Raw genomic sequence first — 10,017 nt, 5'->3', positions numbered from 1 at the left:
TGAGAAGGGGGAGGTCACAGGAGGCTGCTGCATTATTTAAGAAACCTTACAGCTTGCTCCCGTCCATTAGCACTAAAGGAAGGACCCAGCGTGGGTACACTGTTCTCTTTAAACACTCACTAAATGGCACTCACTAAATGGATGCTTGCTACGGCCCCAACTGCCAGTGGTACTAAAAACACGATGTAAATATTCACAGTGCAGGAAGGCCCCTGCACACCAATGCAGAAAACTGTCAGCGGCCCCTCAAAGCGAAGACTTTATTTCTAGCATTGGGTATAGAGTCGTGAGGCTTGCCTGGTGACTCAGTTGATAAAGAATCTGTCTGCAACGCGGGAGACTGCCTGCAATGCAGGAGACCCAGGTTCCATCCCTGGGTTGGGAAGATACCCTGGAGAAAAGAATGGCAACCCACTGCAATATTCTTGCCTGGAGAATTCCAAGCACCAGAGGACCCTGGCGGGGTCTCATGGGGGTCTCAAGAGTCGGACATAACTTAGCAACTAAACTACTACTACTATAGAGCTGCAAAGGACTAATTGCTCCATGCTGCATGGTTCTTAAATGAAGATTCCTACAAATATTCATCCATCCCCGGTGCCATTGTCCACGGGGATGTGCCAAAGGCCTTGTTGTTGAACGACTCACTGCCTCTAATCCCTGTGGCTCTGCTGAAGCTCTGGTGTGCGTTTCCCATCTGGCTGCACCAGAGGCGGGAAGCATTTCAGGATGCTTGGCTTGTTAACTCTAGGGGTACCTGCTCTGGTCATTCTCAACTCCTACCAAGAAGTTTATTGAAAATATGGCTGCTTTATGAGGTGCATGGTAGAAAGAGAGCTGGTTTGGTTACCAGCTCATTGGGATCTTCAGCAAACGCCTTAGCTTCCTTCCCCTTTGCCTGACTGGTGAAATTCTGCCAGGACTTTCCACTCTGTCCTCACTCCTCTGTCCCCAGGAGCTTCTTTGGTGCACTTCATAGTTTACTGTACACCACCGATGTCACAGAAGCACAGGAACCCTAGAGGTGGAGAGAAACACAATCCACCTTACGCAAAGAAAAGTTAAGAGTGAGCACTGCATGGAAGGTGAGATTCCTGCCTCTTTGGAGTGATTTGGGAGATTCAACAGAATCTGTTGACTTTGTTACAGATCTGGATTCTTGGACTCTTAAATAGAAATTGCTTAAGAGGCCAGATGGTGGCTCAGCTCTAAAGAATCTGCCTGCAATGCAGGTGATGCAGGAGATGTGGGTTTGATTCCTGGGTTGAAAAAATCCCCTGGTGGAAGGAAATGGCAATCCATTCTAGTATTCTTGCCTGGGAAATTCTCTGGACAGAGGAGCCTGGAGGGCTACAGTCCATGGGGTCACAAAGAGTCAGACATGACTGAGTGACTGAGCATGCACAAGAGGCCAGATGAGAATTCAGGCAAGGTTTTGTTGGGAATCACGAGGGAGAGAAAATAAGTAATACGTTCCCTTGCTCACCCCCTGGTTGCAAGGGGCAGATCGCTGGATCCTTAAAAGAGGTCAGGGTAGGGGCAGATCGCTGGGCTGGGCTGGAAGGGTGGGAGGTGGTCCGCCCACCCCCTCAGTGGTGCTGTGAGCAGGGATCAGGCATGGTGACCTGCTTTTTCTCCTGGCACCTCAGAAGTGGCAGTTGGGTTTTGACTGTTTTGTGTCTTATTGTTCATACTTTGCCCCAACTGCACACGTGTGCAGTTTTTTTAGTCCCTTATCGTTTGTCTTCTTTTGCTCAAAGAGACTTTTGTCCAGGTGCAAGCACTGCCTGTAAGGGTCTCAGGTCCCAGGCTGTCTCCACACTTTGCTGCCCAGCAATAACCCTTCCTTTTGATGATCCTGTCTTTCTGGGTTACTATGTCAACCCTCTTCTCATCACCGAGAATCTATGCAAAATTTTTCACCTTCATTGTTTTAGTTTTGGCTGTGCTGGGCCTTCGCTGCTGTGTGAGGGCTTCCTCTAGTTGCGGCAGGTGGGGGCTCCTCTCTACCGCGGTGCTCGGCCTCCCGGTGCCTGGCGTGTCTCACTGCAGACCACAGGACGCTGCAGCGTGGGCCCAGGGGTTGTGGCACATGGGCTTTGTTGCCCCAAGGCTTGTGGGGTCTTCCTGGACCAGGGATAGAACCGGTGTCCCCTGCATCACAAGGCAGATTCTTAACCTCTGGACTACCAGGGAAGCCCCAAATCTATGCAAATTTAACAGAATTTCTAATAGGTCTAAATCAAACATAACACAAAGCCCTCTTTCTTTGAAAAGGCAAGTGAGAAAATCATGGTTAACAGATTTGGTGAAAAGGGACTGATTTGGATTCTTTGAGGTTGTTGGCAATTTTTAAGAGGGCAGTTTCGTTAAATTTATTATTTTTTTCCGCCCATGACAAATATATGCGGACTACATACTGTGTGGATCCATCTGACTTGAAGAACTGCTATCACAATTTAAAAACCAAAATCCACTCCAGCAAAATGAGTGCCCTGCCCCTTGCCTTTTGTCAAACATAGCTGAGCCCTGAATCAGTCCTGCATGAAAGCATTTGATTGGCAAGACCTAAATTCATCACGGGAACCTAGCTTTGGATGTCGTTTTTCTGCTTCTGGCCTCTGCTGTGCTGAAAGACACGCTGGTGGAGGACTGGCAGAGGCCTAAGCGAGGCAGCCCACAGTCTCTGCCATGCGCGCTCTGGGTGGAGCCTCAGAAATGAAGACGGTCTTGACTGGTCACTGAGGACCCTCCAGTCCACCTCGGGTGACTGTCTTATGTCTATGTAATTATGATTCTGTGTGAGAGGTCCTGTCCACGTGCCAGGAGCCATGGAAACACACAAGAGGGACTCGTTGCCACAGGGAGTCACAGAAGGCTCTGGAAACCAGGGGGTGACCCTAGCGTCTGAGTGGTGAATGTGAGGTGAAGGTGGAGGAGCATCACAGCGGCTGCGAGACATGCAGGGACCTCAACAACCAGGTCGGTAGGAGGAGGGACGAGCTGTGCAACAGGGCACGGCTGGCTGGGTGTTGACCAAACCCAGGTCCAAGCTTAGGAGGACGCTGCACTCAACGCAGCAAGCTCATCGCTTGTGTTCCCCAGGTTAAGTGGAAGCTGTGTGGTGGTTCAGAGCTAAAGGCTCAAAACCCAGCTCCGCCACTTACTATCTGGGATCGAGATATTTATACGCCCTAAGCTTCCATGTTCCCATTTGTACCCATCTCATAAGGTGACCGTTAAGGATTAAAAGTGATGATGATGCAAAGCATCTGGCCCAGGGCCTGGCACTTTGTGTCAGCACAGTACGGTCCTTATTGTCATTATAAGGGTCAGCATTCAGATCCACTGAGGATGAAGGTACGAGTGGATGGGTCTGGACAAAGGTGGGGACTGAAGTCACATCGGTGGCATTTGAGGTAGACAGTCTATTCATGGAAGGCCCTAGGTATACGACACAGGACTCAGCATCCCAGGAGAGGCAGTTGGCAGGGGCAGGTGCCTAGGCCCCTGTGCCCACAGCCTCTCCTTCCTCGGTCATAAAGTTGCTACTCCTACAAGGGACAACAGAGGATGAGATGGTTGGATGGCATCCTCGACTCAATGGACATGAGTTTGAGCAAGCTCTGGGACTGAACAACTGAACAACTGTTGTTGACTGAACAACAACAACTTCTACAAGGGCAGCAGCTGAAACGAAATTCACAGAAAATATACACAGAAAAAAATGCAAGATCCCAATGTCTCTGATGCTACCCTGAGACATTCAGATAAAATGTAAGGCCTTCAAGAGCCCCCGCTCACAGGTAACAAAGAAATGAATGACCTTTCCCTGTCATCAGGTAAGCTAAGTATGATGTGATAAGGCTAACAGCTTTCTTCACATAAAAACAGTGAGCACGTCAGAAATCGTCCATCCCCTCCTCCCTCCATCCGCTTCTGAGAGGGCACCTTGGGGTTTGGACTATAAACCCCCGAGATTCTGGGGAAGGACGGTCAGGTCGCTGTGGTGATGCTCCCCAGGTACCCGGTTGCTGCCGTCCAGCTTGGTCCAGGTTGGTGGCTTGCTCCCTACACTCCAGCCCAGCCTAACTTCTGCTTCTCCTTTCACCATGGATCTGGCAGAGTTTCTGCTATAGTTCTCCATCCAGCCTTGCCTTGGAGGTAGGGGTGGGGAGCTTGTGGGGCTCCTGAACTCTCATCCAGCAGTCTCCTGCATGCCCCCTCAGCCTCATGTGCTGGTGGGACCCTCGAGGTTCCATTAGTGGCACCTGGAGCTACATCCTCCCTCTGCTTAACCCTACTGTGTGACTGCGTTCACTCTGGAGAAACTGCCTGCAACCTGATGCAAGCAGGAGCCTAGAGCCATGAACATGAGCAGGAACCACGCCCCGCTGCCATCTAGATTTCAAGACCTTTCTAAATATTCCTAAAGCTGTTGTGTGTGCTCAGTCGTGTCCGGCTCTTTGCATCCATAGGGATTGTAGCCTTCCAGGTTCCTCTGTCCATGGAATTCTCCAGGCAAGAATACTGGAGTGAGTTGTTATTTCCTCCTACCGGGGATCTTCCCAACCCAGGGATCAGACCCCTGTCTCTGGCATCTCCTGCATTGGCAGGTGGATTATTTACCACTAGCACTTCCTGAGAAGCCCTCCAACCTAATCCTTGACGGGGCAGGGAGAGGAAGTGAGGATCTTAGCCTCTGCCTTCCCTTCTGTCCCCATCCCTCCCCCCACTCTGGGCTGGGGTGGGAAGCCCGGTTTTCTCCTCTCCCCTGTATGTACCACTGGGACCTCCCTAATCCAAAACTCTTTGGGCTGGGGACCAGGCTTTTGATATCTCTTTTCTTAGAAGAGATAAAAAGAAAATGTAAATCCTATTTCTCAACAAAGTGGGTAAAAATGTTTAGATGCCAGAAGCCGAATACGAACTCTCTCTTTTCACCCTGTTCTAACACCCACTTCACTGCTTAGAATTCCCCCTCCGCCTCCCCCCCACACGCACGTTCAGACAGGCCCATGTGGAGAAGGCCATGAACAAACATGCAAATAAGGAAAGCACCGTTCCTGTTTTTTTAAAACGTTAAGATTCTGAGCTAGAACTTTCGCTGAGTGGGACTTGATAAGGAGGTGGGCAGAACAGGGCATGGCTGGGAGTCCATGGATGAGCTCTCAAGCGGCACTGAAGGCATTTCCGGCTGTCATCCCAGCCTGACCCAGGAGCAGGCACTGGCCCACCTCTCAGGATCCCTCCTGACCGCCCAGCAGGGGCCGAAAGCAAGTGGTAGCAGCAGGCAAGTCTCTGCCCACGCTTGCCCGGCCGCCTGCTTCCTCCCTCCAGCCCCAGTTTCCCATCAGCCACCTTGTCTTCTGTGTCTTTGCTGATCCTCCTCAATTCCCTGACCACGTTCTCTGTGTGAGCTTTAAAGAAAAAAGACTTTTAAATATTTCATCCTGGACACATGCAAACAAGTATGGAGCAGAGTAGTGAAGGCTCATGTAGCCATCACCAGGCTCAACAATGATCAACACTTGGCCAATCTTGTTTCATCCATCTTCCCATTCTTCCCCCTTCTCCCAGATTACTTTGAAGGAAATTCCAGGCAGCCTATCATTTCTGGAAGCTTTTTAATAATCCCCTAGGACAATTTGCCATCTCACTTAAAAGGCACATGCCCTTCATTCAGTACCCAGGCTAGATTCATACATCTGTAAGCAGCTCAGACATTAATTCCACTCGCATGTCTTCTTTCTAGGAATTCAGCATGAATCTTCAGTAGTTAGAATAGTAATCCCCAAATTTATCTGCTTTAATGAACTATGACAACAATAACAACAACAAATCAGTGCACCAATGAGTGTAAAAGAAATCAATGCTTTTTAAAGGGCTTTAAGGGACTTCCCTGGCGATCCAGTGGTTAGGACTCCGAGTTTCCACTGCAGGGGGACCTGGGTTCGATCCCTGGTGGGGTAATTAAGTTCCCACAAGCCGTGTGGTGTGGCAAAAAAAAAAAAACGGGATTAGAAGTTACTTCTCTCTAGTAGGAAAAGTCCCACCCTCCTCCTCCCCACAACTTCCCCTGGGCTTTTTACCTTATTAGGTTGCTTAGCAAAACCTGTTTGCATAGATAAGTCAAAGAGATGTCTACCCAGCTCTGGTCAGAGTGAATGAGGTTATATATATTTTGGTAAGTTTTTTCTTAAAGTGGAGAAGAAGCATGTATAACTCGAACCAATTTTTCAGCTCTTGTTAATTGGGAAGGCTAGGTCTGCAAGACAAATCAGAGAATGACCACTTCATGTTGCAGATGGTTTTGAACTTGCTCCTGCACAGGGACAGATCTTAGAGAAAATTACACTCTCTGCTCATTATCCATTCCTTCCCCAGCAGCGATTGTAACATGAGAGTAATAAAAACCTGGACTCTCATTTCCCATAATGTAGAAGTGGCTCAAGCTTCATCACTCACTTATGCCAAAGAATCCCAGAGGCTTGCTTTTCGCCGAACCATTCCGGTGTTCCTAGGATGATGAGCATATTAGCTTTGCAGTGACCAAGTTCAGAGCAAATATGGTGCCATGCTGAGTATTTTAAGCTGAAGGAAATTGAGAAACAGTAGGTGCAGCAGGGACTCACTGACCTTTCCCTAAAGCAGGTCGAAGACCTCCGTGTAGAGCTGCCTTCCCTATCCTCAGAGGGGGTGGACATCTTTATCTCCAATAAGGAGGGACTCCAAGAAAAATCCAAATGAATAGGCCTTACTAAGTTTCCCTAGTTTTATTTCTTTTTTTTTTTTCCTAGTTTTATTTCACTCATACCCATTTCTCTATCACATTTCCCCACAATTTTTTCACAGAACCTAGTATATGGACACTCGGGTTTAACCATTTCTTTTGGTCTTCATTTCCTTATGAAGGCTCCATGTCACATAAAACTATATTAAATAATTGTATATGCTTTTCTCTTGTTAATCCATCTTTTGTTACAGAGTCCCAGCTGATAACCTAGAAGGGTGGAAGAAAAAGGTTGTTTTCTTCCCCTATAGTAATTTGCTCTCTAAATTCTAAGTGTAACCCTTTGCCGTCTATGGGGTCACACAGGGTCGGACAGGAATGAAGCAACTTAGCAGCAGCAGCAGCAGCAGCCCTTGCTAACCTGATAGCAAGTTGTCCCTGTATCTTTGCTGTCAGCAAATGACTAGACAAGTGAGTTGGCCTAAATATTTAGTATTGAAATATGACATATTCTCAAACAGCCTTGTAGGTTTAAGTGTTGAGGGTTGCCAATAGGGCAGATAGCTGACAGTTTTCCCAGATGTATTTTCAGGCACATAATTTCATCACTAATATTGCTCAGAATGAAATATGAGGTCCTTATTCAGGAATAGCATTATATGAAATGATGACTTTATATATTAATATGAACCTTCTTGGAGAAGTATATTTTCTCTCATTTAATAAGGAATTTCCATTTATTTTATTCACCTAAGATTTTTAAAAAAAAAACTACTATATGAGGTCAATTTCTAAACCTTAACTCCTATTCAAATTTTGTAGCTTTAGAACGAATTAAAAATTTGATTCCTGAATTTTTTTTCCCAGAACTAAGAGGTTTGATAAATATTTAAGATGATTGGTAGGAGGGAAAATGAAGATGATTTGGTGTAACCCAAAACATCTAATGGATAAGAAATCTGGGGCTTCCAGAAGTTCACGATGCCGGGAAAAAGAAAGACCAGTTTTTCAATCACATATTCTGACTGCCATCAACCGTACTAGGCCCCCATATTCTTTTTTTGAAACAAACATGATTTCTGGGTGGTTTCAGCATGATTTTATAGCTCAGTTGCCCTTTAGCTAACTTAAACTAGGATTACACGCTAAAATATATTTAGCATGTCTAGGATTCTCTTCCCTTTATGGAAATAAAATGTGAGAAAGTCAGTAATCATTGAAACAATGGAAACTGGGGGGTAGAGCCAAGCTCATGCCTCTTATATTCCCTGAACACTTTGGGCAAGTGAAAGGATCTCTGTCTACTTCATTTGGGTCCTTCAAGAAGGGGAAGGATACTGGTCATCATCCTCCTTCATGGTGAAGATAAGTGAGCCTGTGCTGGGCAATTAACAAACAGCAATTCATCACTGAGTGGCAATTGTAAAAGGGAGTACATGCCTGGGGTTCCATGAACTCTTGTGATCACAGACTTTGGTTAAAGTCAGAGCTGGAAGCAACCAGAAGGAAAGTCTGTTAGGTTTCTCTTATTTTATAGATAAGGAAAGTAAGGCCCAGAGAAGGATGAGAAGTAGGTCTACAATAAAATGAAAGAGAGAGTGGAGAAGAGTTTACATGAGTGAGGTGGGGAAGCAGGAACACAAAAAGCAAGAACTCACTGCTCACTTTGTATCGGTGCTTCTCAACCCAGGGGGCGTCAGCCTCCCATGACACCAGCTGGTCCTGGCTGATGCGGATAACTTAAATCCCACTGACTCCCACAGTGAGAAAGAAAAGCATTTCCTTCCCAATGGTCTTAAAAATAAACGAATTAAGATTTAAAAAAATTTACTTTGTTTGAAGAAAAATCTCTGATAAAAATAGTACATGTGGCATGAAGTTGAGGCAAAGTGGGAGAGGTGGTGGGTGACAGAATTGGGAACACTGCAGTAAGTGGACAAAAATGGGTCTGAGGGCAAAAGTGGAGTCTGACACTGATCAAGTGACAAACAGAGCTTCTGTGCAAGAACTAGCTCAGACCCATAAGGAGCTTAAAACACATGTGGGGGAAGAATATACGTAGTCATAAAATAAAATAAAAACACCCAAGTCCAAATGGTGAACTGTCAGGGAAAGCCCCATCTTGCCTCTTGTTCTATCATGGAAGGCACATAGTTGCTTTAAGCACAGGGAAGAGAGACTCCCCTTGTGCTGGACATCGGGAAGGTGTCAGCAGGAAGCAGGACTTTATCCAAGCCTAGAAAAGTACAATTTAAAAATTTAAAGAGAAGAAGGCATCTAACTAGGGAGGTAAAAGACATATCCTTGGAAAACTACATAGGACACTGAAGAGAGAAATTGAAAATGACAGAAGCAGAGGGAAAGACAGCTAATGCTCATGATTTAGAATAATTAGTGTTGTTAAAATGACCATAATACCCAAAGCAGTCTATAGACTCAATGCAATTTCTGTCAAAATACCAATGGCATTTTTCACAGAACTATAACAAATAATTCTAGAATTTGTATGGGAATACAGATGACCCTAAATAGGTAAAACGGTCTTGAGAAAAAAGAACAAAACTAGAGGTATCATGATGCCTGATTTCAAACTATTCCACAAAGCTACAGTCATCAAAACAGTATGGTACTAGAACAAAAACAGACATATAGACCAATGGGACAGAAAAGAGAGCCCAGAAGTGAACCTGCACTTATGTGGGCAGTTAATTTATGACAAAAGAGGCAAGAATATACAATGGAGGAAAAGACAACCTCTTCAACAAATAGTATCAGGATAAACAACAACATCCTACCTTATAGCACAGGGAATTATATCCAATATCCTGTGGTGAACCATAATGGAAAAGAATATAAAAAAGAGTGTCAGCATTTGTTTTGGGGTTTGCAGGTGTACTTCCCTAGTGATCCAGTGGTTAAAACTCTGCCCTTCCAAAGCAGGGGCATGTGTTCAATCCCTGGTTGGGGAACTAAGATCCCATGTGCCATACAGTGCAGCCAATGAATAAATGAATAAAATAAATTTTATTTTAAAAATTTTGGAAGAAATTTTAACAAACAAATAAATGGTATTGGGAAAACCAGACAACCAACTGCAAATAAAATCAAATCATACCACTTTTTCACATCATATAGAAAAATAAATTCAAAATTGATTAAAGACCTGAAACCATAACTTCTAGAAGAAAACATAGGCAGTGCATTCTTTGATATCAGTCTTGGTAATTTTTTTTGTTGTTGTTTTTTTGATATGTCTCCTCAGGCAAGGGAAGCAAAAACAGAAA

The sequence above is a fragment of the Cervus canadensis genome, chromosome 23, assembly GCF_019320065.1.
Source record: "Cervus canadensis isolate Bull #8, Minnesota chromosome 23, ASM1932006v1, whole genome shotgun sequence".
NCBI classification, from domain to species: domain Eukaryota; kingdom Metazoa; phylum Chordata; class Mammalia; order Artiodactyla; family Cervidae; genus Cervus; species Cervus canadensis.
Note: the sequence above shows the minus strand (reverse complement) of the source record.